At 38.8% G+C, this 18483-nt stretch overlaps 1 protein-coding gene across 3 annotated transcripts in view; it reads left to right on the top strand.

Moving 5' to 3' along the window:
• Positions 1–18483, top strand: part of BEND5 (BEN domain containing 5) — a 949534-nt gene that overhangs the window by 253929 nt on the left and 677122 nt on the right. The gene's annotated exons all lie outside the window — the stretch shown is intronic.

The raw sequence follows: 18483 nt of genomic DNA on the forward strand, positions 1-18483 counted from the left end.
ACTCTGAATTCATCATGTCCGAGGCAGAATGTAGTGAAAGTAATACACAGAGAGAGAAATCATTGCTCAGTTACAGCTGCATATGTACCAGCAGGTGGAGTTTAAAAAAAATACTCAAATAATTTTTTATAGAGAAATTGGATGTCTTCTTGCTACTCAAGACCACTCTCATGGGTGAAAGTTACATCATGAATAGCAGGTATCTGTTACTGTATATCTGTACTAGTGCTGTGCAAAGCTTTAATTTGGAATTTTAGTTTGAAACTGTTTCAGTCAAATCTCTGAAGTGAATTGACTTTCCAAATCAGATTGGAAAGTCAGATTTAGACAGCTTTCCCAAATCAATTTGGTAAATCAGATTGACCTAATTTGATGCATCGAAGTGAAATATCAAGTTGCACTGATTTTTCTGAATCAAAACAAATCAATTAACTGTCAGACAGTGATTCAAACTGGATTGGAGACAGTCCATTCATCCCTTTTCTGAAAGGCAATACCTAAGCTGCAGAACTATTGGGATTCTTGTCTATTAAAACATTTTAATATCTGCAGCATTACCCAGTCCTTATGTGAAGGGTTTAAGCAGTATGAGTGCATACATTTCCATTAGTGAGATTTGACAGCACATCCTGATTTGGCTACATTTCTGTATGTTCCAAAATGCTGTATATGGAAGGTAGTTTCCTGAGAGGGGTCATGCCATTGTTTGAAAGGCTGGGACCCAAGAGGATGGAGGTACCTGTATTGGATCCAGAGATTCCAAATTCTGCTGCTTTGTTCCTGCAACATATCTGAGTGTACCTTTAATGTCTTCTTCCTACCTCACAATGTAACAGCTCTGTACTTTGACTTATTGTTTGAATTTCTGTTAGCAATATTCTATGCTATGTTGTAGATAGGATTCCAAATGGCTGTTCTGGTTAGTGTAATCTGCCCAGTTCTTGAGGAGTTTCTTGGAGATGAACTATTTAGATCCTCTTGGGTATATATCTACCTGAATTCCTGAACTATTCCTGGGTTATAATCTCTAATGTTGACATAATAGGAAGATTGGGTTTCCTGAAGCCAGTAATAAGGAAGTATGGAGAGCCCCAGAGATAACCTTGAAAAAAATATGCAGAAACGGTTATGAAAACAAAAGCATGTTTTAAGCCCAGGAACAGAGAAAGCATGAGAAAGAGACTTAGATTGGCTCCACCCTAATTCACTGGGGCCTAAGAGGGAGGGAAGGGAGGGAAGTCAGGCTTTCAAGATTCTGCTATTATAGCCTATATCAATAAAGTAGAGTTCCACTCAACCCCTGAAATCTGTTTCTTGACCTAGCCTGCCTTGAAGGGCTAACAGGAACTTTGATTTAGAGCAGTGTTTTTCAAACTTGGCAACTTTAAGATGTGTGGTGTTCAACTTCCAGAATTCTCCAGCCAGCATCTTGAAGTTGCCAAGTTTGATAAACACTGATTTAGAGGGTGCTTTTATTGTACATTCACCTTGACCATCATAGCATTTTACAGTGGATCCTGATGCTGCCACTTGCAAACATCCCATCTTTCACATAATTCCTTCCCAATCCTTCCTTTCTCTATCCATCCTTTTTTCTTTCCAGAAAAGTGCAAATCTGCACAATGTCTTTTGATAGTTAGTGCTTAGAGTCCTCCATTTGGAAGCACCCGGACATATCAGGAACAAAGCACAGAAGCTGAAGTTTAAATAGAAGGAAGAAGTAGCAACACATGGCCCAAGATTCATTTTTGTCATGTTAAATTATGTTCTTATGCAAATTTTATTGAAAAATTTAATATGGTAGCATTCTGGTCCAGCACCTGTTTTCCTTGACTTTTTAGTTTGTTTTTTTTTAGAAAAAATATTGTAATACACATTCTTTTTAAAATTAACTACCATTGATCTATGTAACTTTCAGTAGTACCTTTTTTTCTTTGTACATGTTTAATTTAAGGAAAGAGAAAAATTAGTATGTATTCAATGCATGCAGTGTCTGTACCACAGCAAAGTCTGTTGGGAGAGGAATGCCCCAAAGAGCTCCCAACAGAATCTATTGTGCGAATCCTTTTCTATCCCTAGTGGTAACATGATCCTTTTAGCTGTATCATTTGATTTTTTTATTATCTAATATCTTTCAGGCATACTGCTCTCTGCAAATTCCCCCCACCTATATCTTTGTTTTTCTGTTTCGCTTTCAACATGTCATCATCTCCTTAATACTACCCACAGGAACATGGACTGGGAACAGGGTGTCCATTATATAGTCTTTTCCATTCTTACATTTCTCTTCTTTACTGCTCCTGAGAGCCTTCTACTACCAGAAGTAAGCGTTAATTCTAAGACAAGGGTTAGTCAGTTACCAATGAAGATTAAAATAAAACCAACAATCAAAATAGATAAAGCTAAACTTCAAAAGGCACCTGATGTAAAACTTTGTTACACTGGGTGATCCATTCAGTAGTGTGGCTGGTCAGAAAATGGTAGCAAAAGTAAATAAAGTTTCTTGCAGCTAAAGAATTTTTTGCAGTAGCCAAAAGTATAAGTTAAGCGATATGTTTAAGGTTTATGTATTTAAGCTTTAATTTAAAGTGCATGGAACATCTTTGTCCTTGTTATAGTGTTACAACAAATCCAGCAAAATATAAGTAAAAAAACTTTTGATCATGATTAGAGTAGTAATAGGTTGGGACAGTTTTGTCTTTGAACAATTAAAGCTGTGTTCTCTTCTTTGGAATAACTAGCTGCTTATTATTATTATTATTATTATCGAAAACACATTTATTGTGATTAATTTGTCTAATTATTAAATGAGATTATTCTGTCTTTGGGACTTACCTGAATCATTCTTTCTTTCCTGAAGAACTGTAATAGTCATAGGAACACTACTCCCACATGAGTGATTTTGGAGTGGGGGGAGCCTGTTCTTATTTCTTTACTTTTGGGATTCCATCACCTTGGCTCCAATTGTGCCAATGTGCCATGATAACTTTCATTGCAAAAACAACATGTAGAGCCTTATATTTCTTTGTTAAGGTTGATGGCTCTTAAATTACACAACTATGTATCCAAAACTTAGGTTCTAAGAAAAAGAGGGTGGTATCAGCATGCATAAGGAACCCAGTGTTTGCAGAAATTGTGAAAATAACTTTAAGAAGAAAATAATTTTAAGAGAAAATATCCACACAACCTGGTAAGATATACTGAGATGTGAAAAGGTTTCATGTATTGCCCCTATAAAATGTTTAAGACAAAAAGAATGCAAATTAGTTTAAGATGTTCAGTAAGTGTATGTATATGTGTCCATGCATATATCTACTGTATATTAAAATAATTATTCAGTACATGGAAAGTGCTACATGCAAATAACTTACTGTGAGGTAACAGTTGTGATCCGGAGTGATTTGAGAAATCAGCAGTATATGCGGCACGCTATTAAGGTGTACCTGATAAAGATGCTTTTCCTATTCTTAATGGCTGCTCCAATTGTAGACAGTGGACAATCCTTGCTGTGGAATTTTGCTTCTTAAAGTATTTTGCCTTTCCTAAAAATTCCTTACATATATGCAATATCTTTTCTTTTCCACTTTTCTGATAGGGAGTGTGTTGCATTAATCCAACTGAGAAGTGAATCACACTGAGTGTGAGTGACTCCCAGTCTAGGCATGTGCACAATTTGTGCAAGAGATAAATCTGTGCAAAGGCCCTCCTGGCCATGGATGCCAACTGCTCCTCAAGCCCAAAGTTCAGTAGAACCCATAAATTGTGCACCAGCTCTGTCCGGAGGAGTGCTACCTTGGCTAGAGTCAAAGATGACACCTCACTGGAACTAGGGGGACCATAAGCCCAGAACCACTCCACCTTACTAAGTTTGTGTTGGAGCCAATTCTTCCCCACCCAGATCTGCAGAGACTTCAGGCACTGAACCAACACTGGGACAGCATTGCTTGGTTGGCCAGGGGTGAAGATGTATAACTGGATATCATCAGCATACTGATGATATTGCAACCCATACTGCCAGACGATCTCCCCAGCAGCCTCATGTAGATGTTGAAAAGGAGGGGTGAGAGACTCGTCCTGAGGCACCCCACATTGCAGGGGTTTAAGGCTCAGTCTCTCCCACCCACCAACACCTAGTGGAACCAGCTACAGAGGAAGGAGGAGAACCACTGCAAAACCATCCCATGGCTCTCAGTCCCAAAGCTGGTCCAGAAGGGTATCATGGTTGGTGGTATTAAATACTGTGAGAGATTAGGCCATTCAGCTTTCAGACTGCATTTCCAATTGACGAAGAAGACACAGCGTCATCCTTTTAATTTTGATACACAGAATTCTTATCAGATAGAGAACAGATGAAATGAAAACTCAATAATTTTTATGTTAGTAAACTGGAGGCTAATTTTAGAGGGTAGGATGTATACGCCACCCCCATCCTGAACCTTCCACAGGTCATCCACTGGTGTGATCAATGCTGTTTCAGTGCTGTAGTCTGGCCTGAATCCTGTCTGAAAATGGCTCAGAAATGAAAACAAAACCATATAGATCCATAGGAAAAATGTTAGTAAATTGTATCTTTATTAGGGCTCATTCTTCAGAATATTTCATCAAGCTGTATGTAAGCAAAACTAGGCTGGGAGCGATGTAAGAGGATAACAGGTGATACAGAAGCAACACTAGATTATGATGAAGCATAGGAGGAAATAGCAAACTAATTGTATTAAGCCATTAAGCCATTCAGCTTTCAGACTGCATTTCTAATTGATGAAGAAGACACAGCGTCATCCTTTTAATTTTGATACAGAGAATTCTTATCAGATAGAGAACAGATGAAATGAAAACTCAATAATTTTCATGTTAGTAAACTGGAGGCTAATTTTAGGTGAAATAACAGAAACCCTCCCCCCACCCCAGAAACTAGGTAATGCTAACATTGTAAATGTTTGAAGGGATATATATGCGTTTGAAGGAATATATCTGTAAAACATTTAAAATGAAACAAATTGCATATTTTGTTGATAGCCAGTCATCTTCCTCCAGTTAACAAAATTTCCCTCAGGAAGTTTGCATATTACATTGTGAGCAAGTTGATCATAGATCAAGACCAAGATATGTAGCCATTCTTTAAAAAGAACTGTGTATGTGTGTGCGTGTGTGCGCACGTGTGTGCATTCATCCCAGGTTTATTATTTTGCAGTGTTGTAATGAAAAGTAAATAAATGCTTACACTGTACATGCTCACTTTTAAAACACAGCAGTATTGTTTTTAAAAATTCAGCTAGAACTACACTAAGTTAATATGTTTTCATAGTCTAAATAACCCTGTATTTTAGAAATTGGGCTGTAAAACACATTGGTTATATCTATATACTACTATAATTCTCGAGTCTGTAATCTTCAACTTGGCGAAATGGTGTGTCATGGGGCAACAGTTTTTGAACCAGGGTATCTCAAATGGACTAACTTACAGAATGCATCCAAAACTGCAGAAGGTATAGGATGCATGGCTTCGGGAAGGAATGGGGCAATGGGATGCCGGCTTTAGGGAACGAACAAGAAGCATGGCTTGGGGAACAGTGCAAGGTGAAGGCCAGCAGTGTGGGGCTTGAGGTGGCATTTCTCAGTGGCAGGGAGGCACTGGGGCTGAAGTTGAGGCCTGGGGGCAGTGGCAGCTGGCTGCTGAAGGCCTCGGGACTCTACTTCGTCCCCAGCCCCAGCACTGCCATTGATGAGTGGCACTCTGCAGGGTGGCCAAAAGAGCATAGATGTTAGGGGAGATAGGTAGTGGGGAGTTGCAGCACCCCTGCAGTTGTAAGCACTTCTGGGCTGGGCTGGAGCAGCTGAAGCTTCCAGGAGTGGCTGCGGCTTTGCACCACGCTGCAGCGCCCCCCCCAACATACACACGGTCTGTGCCAGGCCTTCCAGGGCCTCTCCCACCCCCCTGAGGCACCCCCACACCCCTTCCCTGGGAATCCGTCCACTGGGAGTGCTGGAATTGTGGTTGCTAAGCAAAGTGGTCACGCAATAATTTGCTTAATAACTGCATCACTTAGCGACCTAAATTCTGGTCCCAATTGTGGTCATTAAGTGAGGACTACCTGTAGTTTTTTGTTTTCTCTTCTTGGATCCCGTTTTTCTTTATACATTTAAATCTTTCTTATGAATTGTTAATGTAATTTCAGTTGTCTAAAAACAAACTTTTTAATTGCAATACTAAGATCTTTAATATAATGGTTTGAAAGCATATAACAATTTTAATGAAAGAGAACTTGTCACTCTGAAATGGCATAATGGAACTGTAGCTCAAGAACCCAGCTGGCTTCAGTCTGGAAAGTGAAATTGCACAGCAGTTTTCTGAGGAGTCCTTTCCTAGTGTCTTTCATGCAGGCAACTCTGATTGTTTTTTTTTAATAATAATTTTATTAAAGATTGTAATTACAGCAGTAAAAACTAATATAAACTGGAAAAAATAGAAGAGTAAAAAGAGAGTACCAGGTGCAAGAAAGAAAGAAAGAAAGAAAGAAAGAAAGAAAGAAAGAAAGAAAGAAAGAAAGAAAGAAAGAAAGAAAGAAAGAAAGAGGAAAATAGAAAAGAAAAAATAAGAATATAGTATGGAAAAAAAACCCCAAATATATAAAGAAGTGACTTCCCACTTCATCATAACAAGTATAAACAATTTTAGTAACTTATCACCTTCTCTTAAAATACAACAAATGATCTCTTCTCATAAACTATCTCTTATTTATAAACAAATCCATAAAACCTCGTCATTTCAGTCCTGATGTCAACAAAAGTCCATTAAGGTTACCAGAGATAGTATCATGTTTCTTTTAGCTTTGATCAAATAAATCAACTTTATATTCTTTTTGTTTACTTCTAACAATCTTAACCTTTAGTCCCTTCAAATAATGTTGTAGAACTTTATTTCTTTTCATTTTTTCTTTGTTCCTTCTCACAAAATTCTTCAAAACTTTAACAAGCCTCTTTTGTAAATCCCATATAGGAAAATTATCCAGGTAACTCTCTTGGTTTATTGTTTGTATATCCCTTTTAATTATTAAGACATCAGGTTTCTTTTGTATGTCCAGTGGAACATCCTTTTCCATAACATTCTTATAGCCTGTCATTTTTAAATCCACTTTCAACTCAGTTTTGATCTTGTTAGGTAGAACTTGTTCCTCTTCAATAACATATTTTAGACAAAGTCTATCTATTAGAGGCAGATATTAGAGGTATTAAAATTAACTTCTGGGTCCATTGTTCAAAAATATCCTTCAGTATGTCCAATATTAAAATATTTTGCTTCATACTGTAATTGTAAGTTGAATTTAAGTGTTCTTCTCCTTTAATTGTAATCATTAGTTCCCTCTAGTTCCCTCTAGTGTCCAATTTTAAAATAATAATAATAATAATAATAATAATAATAATAATTATTATTATTATTATTATTTTATTTTTAAAAATCAAAACAAAAGCATTTTCCCCCAGGAAGGATTCTTTATAATTAATTCCAAAATCTTATTTCAAATATATGTGTCCATTTGTAACTTTCTAAAATCTAAGCTTTAATTACCCTTTTGCTGTTTATTCCCCCCCCCCCCCAAATCACAACTGATTTATCACAGACAATGAAATCACTCTTGCTTTTATATTACATTTATTCTTTTGCTGTGTATGTGTATGAATAGGCTTGTATTTCATGGACACACAACTTCTCTATTTTTCTTTCTTTAATTTAATTTGTTAGCTCAGGCTCTTTATCATTTACTTTTCCTATATTACAGGATGCAATCCTCCATATGGTATGGACATCACTAGATGCTCCTGTAGAGACTGATTACCAGCCATAGTTGCATCTGTGCTTTATGCAGTATTCTCTGCTATGATAAAAATAGGATTGGTCAGTTTTGGCACATTTTGGCCAGTATGCCACAAGTGCAACCAAACCCCAGTTTTACTCCAAGCATGTAGAGACTACTTTGCAAGCCAACATACTATGGCCCATATCTCATGAATTAGGAAGTATGTTCAGTGTACTGATACCCCTCAGGATGCTATGCCAACCAATCAAATCAAAATACGGCTTAAACATGATGAAAGAAAGCAGACATTGTTACTGTCATATTAATGTACACTTTGAAAAGGCATCAATATACTACAAATATATACCTTCTACAAAAAAACTCACTGTTGAAAAATTCCAAGCCTGGTGTCAGGGATCACCATGGTTATGGCTGCTGAAGTTCATTCCTTGGAAAAGAGCCCAACACCTACAAGTCTAACTTGCTGCCAGATGATGATGGCTTATTTTTTTTTTATCTCACTACACCTGTGAGAATCCTCTACTGCATCATCCTTTCTGTCTACTGCATCTTTGAGACACTTGAGTGGCAAATAGGGTACTGCTATGGCCACAATTATTCATTGGTTTACCCTCTTAGCATATGGAGGTGGCAGTTTCTTTCAGGGACAAGCAAATGTTATTTCCAGAACACTTTTTAAAGTGAAAATGGGAGATTTTTCAATTTCTTCTGTTTTGTGATCTGAGCAGTAACTGCAATTGAAATTGCAATCCTGCTTGCAGTAGGAACTAATTTTCCTGTATAAGGCTCCAATTAAGGGGAGGTAGCATTTTTCATAATTAGATTTAGTTTTGTGATAATATCACATAATAAGGAAGCATTTGTCCTATTCAACCCTATTATGTTCCAAGCAATTAGCCACAGGTCAAAGAAGAGCAGGATCAGGCATCCTAGATTATTTTCAACCCAGCCCTTGCATATACTGCCAGCTTTGTCCTTTGCATTTGAAAAGGATCTAAAGGATGGGTATCTGCCAAACTCATGCTGGACATCATCATAAATTGGAAGCTGAAAATGACAATTTATACAAATTAAGCAAACTTTTTTCAAAGTATAGCCAGTATGGGGGCGTAGCTAAAAAGAGAGGCGAGATAGAACCTTAGACAGGAATGCTATGAGGAATAATTGGAATTAAAGAAGTGCTTTCAGTCCTCGTTAGCACTTGGACAGGAGATCACCAGCAAATCCCAAGCCTATAAGCTGGACAGAGAAGTTGAAAAAGCATCCAGAAAGAAGGCAATGGCAAGGCATTTCCCTATTGTTTTCAAGAAGACAACACAGACACCTCCATGTAATCAGCAGATGTCAGCCTTGATTGAAGGAGTCTTTCCTTTTTATCCAGTCCTTATTCTTGGAGAATTTGTAGTTGTCTTCCTAATGTTACTCAATTCTTATCATGCTGGCTAAGAATTTTGGAAGCTGTTGTTCAGCAACATTTGGAGGCCAAGGTTCTATACCACTGTTCTAAGCTTTGAAGGTGGGAAATGCCAAACCAACAACACAGTTGCCACCACAGATGTCTGCAGGGGAGTACCAGGGGCAAATAATGTCACATGCATCATGATATCAGCACATTAATATACATACTTGAGTCATGACGTAGGTACATAATTTGTGTCATTTGCATGATGTCATGACACATAGCACTATTCCAATGTCATTGTGGGTTCTACCAGATGCCTATGATTGCCATTACATTCATTCCTTAGGATTCTACTCACTGAAACTAAATATTAAATGCTCTTGTATTTCTCCCATGACCCTAGAGAAAGAAGCAAGGTGAACAATAATGGTGGTAGGTTCTGTTATGCTCACATTAGTATCAAATTTAACCCAGAGAAAGTAAGTAAAAAGGGCAGGAAAAGGAATTGGATATGGGTGAGAGGGGCAAACTAACTGAAGCTGTCAAGTTTCTGATATGGTTGCCCTCAGGTATGTGAAAAAGTAAGTAACATTACAGGTATATTATTTTATACTTGTATAAAACGAGTGGTGGTGTGGTGATTGTCATCCAAGAATCACTTACAGCTTTCAAGGGTGCTGTCCTGCAGGTCACCAAATGTGAGACCCTGTTCATTAAGTTGGGCTCCAGGGATCAGCTGGGATTGTTGCTGTTGTACCAGCCTGCCTGCTGCATAGCACCTTCCCTGCCTGAGTGCCTTAACTGGATTTCTGGGTTGGTGGTGGGATTTCCCAAACTTATAGTCTTGGGGGGACTTCAATCTGACTTCCCTGGGAGGGAGGTCTGAGGCAGCTCAGGAGTTGATGGCCACCATGAAGGCCATGGGCCTATCCCAGGTCATCCAGAGTCCAACATGGGACAGTGGTAACACACCAGATCTGCTGTTCCTGTTGGATCAATGACTATGAGATCTACAATTGGAGGAGCTTTTGTTGTCCCCCTTGTCATGGTCAGATCATGCCCTGATTATCATGGAATTCTCTAGTGCCATTATCAACTGCAGGGAGGTTGGACCCATTAAATTGGCCCACCCCCAGCGAGTGATGGACCTGGGTGGGTTTCATAGGGAGCTGGGGGTTGTTCCTGTCACTTTGCTGCACTGTCCAATCTGGCAACCATTGGTTGCCGCTTGGAACATGGCGTTGGATCGTATCACACCCATGCGACCTCCCCTCTCGGGGATCCTGTCACTCCCTGTGCTTTACAGAGGAGCTGAGGGAGAAGAAACAGGAGAAGAGATGTCTAGACTGTTGCTGGTGCTCAACTAAGGACAAACTCAACCAAACACAGGTTAGAGCTGGTATTAAGGCCTACCTTGGTAAGGTAGCAAAATGGCAGTACTTCTCTGCCCTTATTGCATCTACAGATTGCTGTCCCACAGCCCTGTTTCGGGTGACATGAGCCCTCTTGGGTAAAGGGGACCTGGGAAACCTTCTGCAGAGATGCGTGGAGGAATTTGCTCAGCATCTGTTGGACAAAATCACTCAGATTCGCTTGCAGTTGGATAGTAGCCTTGTTGCAGGTCTGGAGAAGGTGCCTAGGGTGGAGTCTTGCCCGGTTATCTGGGAACGGTTTTGAAACTGTTGGACCTGAGGAAGTGGAGAGGGTCTTTAGAATGTGAGCTCAACCACCTGCTCTTTAGTTCCATGCTCCTCCTGGCTTGTGAAAGCGGCCCGGGGGGAGGGCATATGAGTGGGTTCTGGTGGTGATGAATTTTTATTTGATGAGGGAGTTGTTCCTTTACCTCGTAAGGAGGCTTTGGTTCACCCCCTCCTCAAGAAGCCATTGCTGGACCCCATGATACTGGACAGTTTTTATGCAATATCCAACCTCCCCTTTTTGGGGAAGGTGATTGAGAAGGTAGTTGTACAACAGCTTCAGAGGACCTTGGATGAAGCGGATTATCTGGATCCTTTTCAGTCAGGATTCAGACCTGGGTATGGAATGGAAACAGCATCAGTCATACTTTTGGACAGGATGCTGATTGTGTGTCCATCCTTGCCTTACTTGACCTTTCTGTGGCTTTTGATACCATTGACCATGGTATCCTTCTGGATCAACTCAGAGGATCAGGGGTGGGCAGCATGGTGTTGTTCTGGTTCACCTCCTTTCTATGGGGTAGACTCCAGTTGGTGGTGATTGGAGAGGAGAGATCCCTCCCTCAGCTTCTACTGTGTGGGGTGCCACAGAGGTTGGTGCTGTCTCCTGTCCTATTCAACATCTACACGAGACTGCTGGGTGAGCTCATCCATCGTCATGAGGTTTCATCTGTATACTTATGATACCCAATTGTACATCTTTACTCCTGGTGAATTAAGTGATGCTATGGATGTCTTATCCCGGTGTCTGGAGGCTGTGAGGGTCTGGATGGGGAACAACAGGTTTCAACTTAACCCTGGCAAGGCTTTGGGTTTTGGAGTCCTCTGGTTCTAGGACTATGCCATTTGGTGCTGGATGGGGTCGCACTACCCCAAAGAGACCCTATGTGCAATCTGGGGGTCCTCCTGGACTCTTGACTCCTGCTTGATGATCTGGTGCCAGTCGTAGCTAGGAGTGCCTTTGCACAACTTCATATTGTGTGCCAGTTGTGCCCATTCCTAGATCAAGAGGCCCTACTCACGGTCACTCATGCTTTGGTCACCTCCCATTTCAACTATTGTAATGCGCTTTACATGGGGCTGCCTTTGAAGAGTATCTGGAAACTCACATTACACCTCTGCTTCGTGGGCTGCACTGGTTACCAGTTTGTTTCTGGGACCAATTAAAGGTGCTGGTGTTGACCTTTCAAGCCCCACATGGCATAGGACTGGGTTATCTGAGATCCAGCAGAGAGGGTATGTTATGTGTTCCGTTGTCGAAGGAGCTACATTTGGCGGGCCCTAGGCAGTGGGCCTTTTCTGCTGTGATGCCCATTCTCCCCCCTGAAGTGAGGCTGGCTCCATCACTTTTGATTTTTTACAGGTCCCTCAGGACCTGGTTGGGCCATCAGGCCTGAGGACCCCGGCAGACTGGTGAACTGGTGAGGTGACTCCATTATTATTAACATCACTTCACCTACCTCCTCTTTGTCTTAGCTTTGTTTTACATAGTTTTTAACGTTTTTAATAATAGTAATATTAACTGTTTTAGGTATTTATTAATTGTCTTAGCTTTGTTGCATGCTGCCCAGAGTCACTTGTTTTGTGAGATGGGTAGCTATATAAATTAGAATAAATACATACCTACCTGCCTAGAGAAGCCTAAATATGACTTCTAGAACTGATACTGTGTTTTGGAATTTATGAAATTATTTTTTTATCCCGCTTTTATTATTTTTATAAATAACTCAAGGTGGCAAACATACCTAATACTCCTTCTTCCTCCTATTTTTCCCACAACAACAACCCTGTGAGGTGAGTTGGGCTGAGAGAGAGTGACTAGTCCAAAATCACCCAGTTGGCTTTCATGCCTAAGATGGGACTAGAACTCACAGTCTCCTGCTTTCTAGTCTGGTGCCTTCACCACTAGACCAGGCTGGCTTTCTGAAGATTCAAGTTAACTTTCAGTAGGAAGGAGATATGTTCAGGTTCAGAATATCACATGTGGTAGATTCCATCAAGTATTTTTGGTTCAAAAGCTCTGGTGTGTATATTCTGACTAGTAGTATTCTTCTAGAAGCTACCTGCAAATCATTACTACTAACCTATCATGTAACATTTCTGAATGGGGGAATGTATGTAGAATTCAATATCTGGTTGGTGCTGTGTGGTATCTGAAATTTTATTTTTTATGCATCTGGATATGATTCATTTCCTCTATATTCTTATATCAATTTATTAATAATGTTGAACTAATACTGTTAGATAGTTCTATGATCCTCAATTTTCTATCATTCTTACCTTCTGTTATTTTTATGCCATATTGCCAAGATTACCTAAGCATCCATGAGGAGACATTTTTACTCCAACAGCACTATGGCTATCTAGGGATGCTTGAGCAATTTTTGTGAATTTCTATATGTAATTAGCTGATCTGTACCTCTTGGATTAATTCTGAGTTCAAAAATTAACTGTCCACTGTATTTCAGTCTTTCTTAAATGCTGCAATGCAGTTCTCAGTATTTAAATGTATCAAAATACTTATTTAAAAGAAGTATTTTACATTTAAACACACATTAAAGCATCTATTTGTAGTTTTTTTTTTTTTAAAGAAATGAAGGCTAATGAAAAAATGGCATGAAATTAGGAATGAAAAGATATAAAAATGACATGGGCAGAAATAGATTTCCCCATTCCTATAATTAGTACACTGAAGTGTAAAGAATATCAACATATAATTTATGGAAGTTATTTTTCATATTAACTATACAATAGTACAGTGGATTCAGCCTATTGTCATGTAATCAAACAGCTTTAATATGGCTAAGAAAAAACATCTACATTAAAATTATTTTATGTATCAATATCTCTTACCTTTGCAAGGTGTCCATTGAAGGGGAGCCCTCTGAAGTTGGAAAGGAGCTAGTGGAAAGGGAGTGATTAACCATCTCACTATAGTCTTTTCCTCCCTGAAAGGTCTCCCTCTGGATGCTTTTATTCTTCAGCTGTTTGTGTTTTCCCCAAAGATAAGGAACTGGGACCCTGCCGGGGGGGGGGGGGAGGACAAAGTGGGGGTGATTGTGATGGAGTTGAAAAGCTGAGTGGAAAAGACAGTAATTCCCTTCCCTTCCCTTCAGGGTTCCCCCCCCCCCATTCCTTAAATGAATGCTTTGCTTGAAAGGAGTCATGGGGATTTCATTAAAAGCAGGTGTATCATAACAACCTAGTCCTAGGAAGGAAGTATAGTGTCCAATAAAATAATTTCCTAGAAATATAGTACAATCTAATGCTATAGTAAATCTGTATTCGTCTGGGAGTTGCTAAAAGAGCAAACAACCCACAATGATTTGGTGGTTTCTTAACTTGATGACTAGTATATCAAATGATAACCTAATATTCAAAGACTAGGTTCTTCTATCACTGATTCCAAAATCAAGCAGGTTAGAGATAAGGTTACTGTACTGGCATTGTAGCCTCTAGGGAGCTCAAATTCCTCTGTGATTTAGAAGAAGCAGCTCATGTTTTACCATCAGATGGAGCTGGCATAGCTTATTGCAGATATCTATCACCCCCATCCTCTTGCCCCAAAGGAAAGGAGAAATAAGGCAGTGACAGGTCTTTCAAATGCAAGAGAAGCTAGCAAGGCTCTTCTTTTACCTGCTGTGTTTCTCTTCCAGTTTTTTGAGGTGGATCTCATGTAAGTGTAATAGTACAGGCAACAACCCTGCAGAAGGAGCAGTTATCTCTCTTTAGCCCTGTGGTGTGGAACTTTGCGAGTGGAGGGCTATAAGTTCTGCACTTGGCTTTTAAGTGGTACATTGGAATTTGACCCACTGAAGTATGTGGAATCAGGGTAAGGCTAAACTTGACTACTGAGGTTTGTTGGGGGCACAGATTGTCTCATTGAGCTTTCAGGCCTTACAGACCTCAAGGAAGAGGCACAGGTTTGGGAAAAATTAAAGAATCCAGGCCACCCATACTTTCCTGGAACAAGTCATTCACTTGTTGTCCATGATGCCTGCCTGGTGCCTAATGCTCTTCTTGCCAAATCAGGATAGGACAGCTTGATCCCTTTTTTTGAGAAGATTCTATGGTCACCTGGAACATTCCTCAGAATATCACACCTCAGAACTGACATACAGTATTTTTATTGCTGAATAGCCTTCTGCTCTGCCATTCTGAGTGTAACAGACATTAACATGTTTATTTTATCCCTACTTACATATCACCTTGATTCACCTTCTGAAGCACCTAAATGATTAGAAGTGCTTTAATCTGGGTGGCGTAGTGCAGAAGCATTAACAGTGTCTTGTTGCTGTTAGAGAGAAGAGCCTAGTGCAGAGAGAACAGATGTCTTTCAGAGTCTCCGTTTTCAACTTTACCATCTCCTTTAAACATATACCATCTGTTTCATTGTAAATGCATACTGGCTGATCAAATTAAAGGAGATGCTGAAAAGGAAAATAAAGGTTAGCCTGTATAGCTTTCTTAAAGCTATAGTGCTACCGTATTAAGTGCAGGCACAACAAAAATATAGAAAAATATTGAAAAGCCATATAAAAGTTCATGGTAAGTACAAAATGCTTCAATATCTAAGACAAGCAGGGATGCAAGTTGTAACAGAAACTCAACAAGTGCAGCCTACTTTGAACATTTCCCAAACACAGTTCCACTCACATCCCATTGCTTTTTGATGCCTGCTCCTTCTTTTTCCTCCAAGGAGGGAAAAACAGAGTCCCTTGGTGAAAGGAATGAGATAACAGATAAAACTCCAGCAAAGGTGGGAGTGTCAGACCTCTCTTTCAATGGAAAGTGATATTCTGAGGAAACGTTTTGCTAGGAAAATGAGGCTTGTAGTTCAGAATCAAGATTGCAATCGTAATCTTAATCATCTATTAGATCTTCAGACTGCTACAGTCATGTGATTCTTGGCAGTTAAGAGAAGGTTTACACATTTATTCTTTGTAATCTCAGCTCCCCATTCCTAAATGGAAAGCTTTGCCTTTTGGGAAGAGCAGCATAAGTTGGTCTTTACACAATCTTTATATCATTATGATGATTCATTATTTGTCAGATCTATATCCTAGCTTCTTCCAGGAGTTCAAGGCAGCATACCTGGCACTCCTTCCTGTGATTTTTTTCCCCATAACAACTATTTGAGGCAGGGTGGGCAAAGACAATGTAATTGGCTCAAAGTCCACCAGTGAGCTTCCATGTCTGGGTGTGGATTTGAACCTCAATTCTCCTTTCATCCTTTCAGTCAAAATCGTGGTAAACAGTTTGTAATCATTATTCAGTAAAGCTATTGGTCGATAGTTTCTTGTTAAAGTCAAATCTTGTCCCTCTTTAGGTATTAGTGTTATATTAGCCTCCTTCCAACTATCAGGAATCTTTCCATTCTGCAAAATAATATTCATTGTTTGTTGTAAAGGTTGTAAAAGCTGATCTTCAAAACCTTTATAGTAAGAGACTCACAACCCATCTGGACCAGGTACTTTTCCTGTTTCAGTCTTTTTAGTCTTCACATAGCTCCCTTATTATTATAGGTCCATTCAAAATTTGTCTCTGATTGTCTGTAATCTTCAGTAAATTCTGTTTGTGCAAGTATTCATCCACTTTTTTCAAGGAATTTTCTTGAACTTGTATAAAGTAGTATAATACTGATGAAACACTTTCCACATATTCACATTATCTGTTTTTACAGTATTCTCTTGTAACTTCATCACTTTCTTTTTCTTTTTGCAACTTGTATGCCAGCCATCTCTCTGGTTTATTTGCAAATTGAAAATTTCTTCGTTTTGCGTAGTTCATCTTTATTTCCATCTCACTCATTGTTAATATAGATAATTTACTCTGTAAAAGCTTAATTTGGTTAGTTATAGTTATCATCCCTGGATATTTTTTTAAATTCTTCTTCCTTTTTTTAATCTCGTTTAAAATCATTTGCATTTTCTCTTACATTTCTTTTTAAACAAACTATTACGTTGTATAAAATATCCACTTACAAAAGCTTTACTGCATCCCAAACCATCCTTATTTCTGTACCTTTATCCACCACCATTTCTTTTTGTAATAACATCTCATTCAATCTCCACCTAAAATAGTGGTTCCCAACCTTTTCTATGCCCCACACCACTAGGAAATGTTTGATTAATGTTCACACCCCCTACAAAAGTAATATCACATTTGAAGGTGAAGTCTAATTTCTAATGCAGGTGAACAAACTGAACTTAAAAAAATAAGCATTCAAATCAGTGCATAAAATTGTCGCACCCCCTGAAATTCCATCTCGCACCCCCTGGGTCTGGATCTGAAAATGTCTGGTAATATCTCCACTTTATAGACATTATTAGCTAAAGTCTTAGAAATCCAAATCATATCTATTCTTGAAAAAGATCTATAAGTATATTCTTTTGAATCTCCATTTTTATATCTCCATGAATCAACAAGCTCCAAATTATCCATTAAATTAAAAAAAAAAATCTTTGGTAATTTACCCTGTGTTATTTTAATATTTTTCTCAGAAGTTCTTTTTGTGGGGAAACCACTCCATTCCAATCCCACAGGAGACACCAATTTTCATATATAAAAGTTTATCCATAAATTCTTTGTAAAATGCTGTTTTATCTTCATTTGGGGCATAAATTCCCACTATCAAAGTCTTAGCCCCTTGCAGAGTAACTTCCACACCCAACATATCTGCCATGACCATCAGTCAATATAAGTTTTAGATATAGTTATGGGTTTATATACAAAACAACTCCATTTTTTAAAAAATCCTGCTGAAATAAATTCCTCTCCCAGATTTTCGTGACTTAAATATTTTACATCTTTTTTCCTAATATGTGTTTCTTGTCAAATCACATTGTGTTTTAACTTTTTCAAATAATAAAATATTTTTTCCCTTTTGAGAGGCATTTGACAGTATGGAAAAAGTTCCCACTGTCGCTTTCTAACTATTTTTTTCAACTTCCTGGTCTAGTTCATAGCCTTCCCACTCAAGTACTAATTAAGTCCAATCCTGCTTAGCTTTTTGAAATCAGCCACAGTTAGTTACATGCTACAACAGTATAACAGCACACACTAAGATTCTACAGTATTCATGTTACTATTTCCTAGGATGTTGCTTCCAATCGTCAGAAGTAGACATAAATCCAGTTGATATAATCCTATTTTAATTGGATTTATGTAAGAGTGGATAGGGGAGGCAGTAATTCTCAGCCAGAATGGGCAGTTATGTAAACATACAACAACCACTTGGTTTCAAGACTATTAGGTACTATGCCAAGATTCCAGCAGTTTGTGGGAAGGATGGGAAGAAGAAACTAATTTAAACTACCACAAGTATAAAAGTAATTTGCATACTCTTACTAGCAGTGGGCTACCAGGTGATCTGTTTGCATGATTCTAGTTTGCAGTAAAGATTCTTATCTAACCAAGACTTGTCTGTGAGTCAGCTGCCAAGTCAACCTGAAAAGATGAGCTAAATTGTCAGGAGATTTGTAAATTACTGTTGACTCCTGGTTGAAAGAGCCTGATATAGGAAAATTTACTACTACATAAACATGTAATTGCTTTGGCTGAAAGT

This window comes from Python bivittatus, unplaced genomic scaffold (genome assembly GCF_059951505.1).
Source record: "Python bivittatus isolate LINGU-HERP-01145 unplaced genomic scaffold, Pbiv_v1 ctg000700_np1212, whole genome shotgun sequence".
Taxonomy (NCBI): domain Eukaryota; kingdom Metazoa; phylum Chordata; class Lepidosauria; order Squamata; family Pythonidae; genus Python; species Python bivittatus.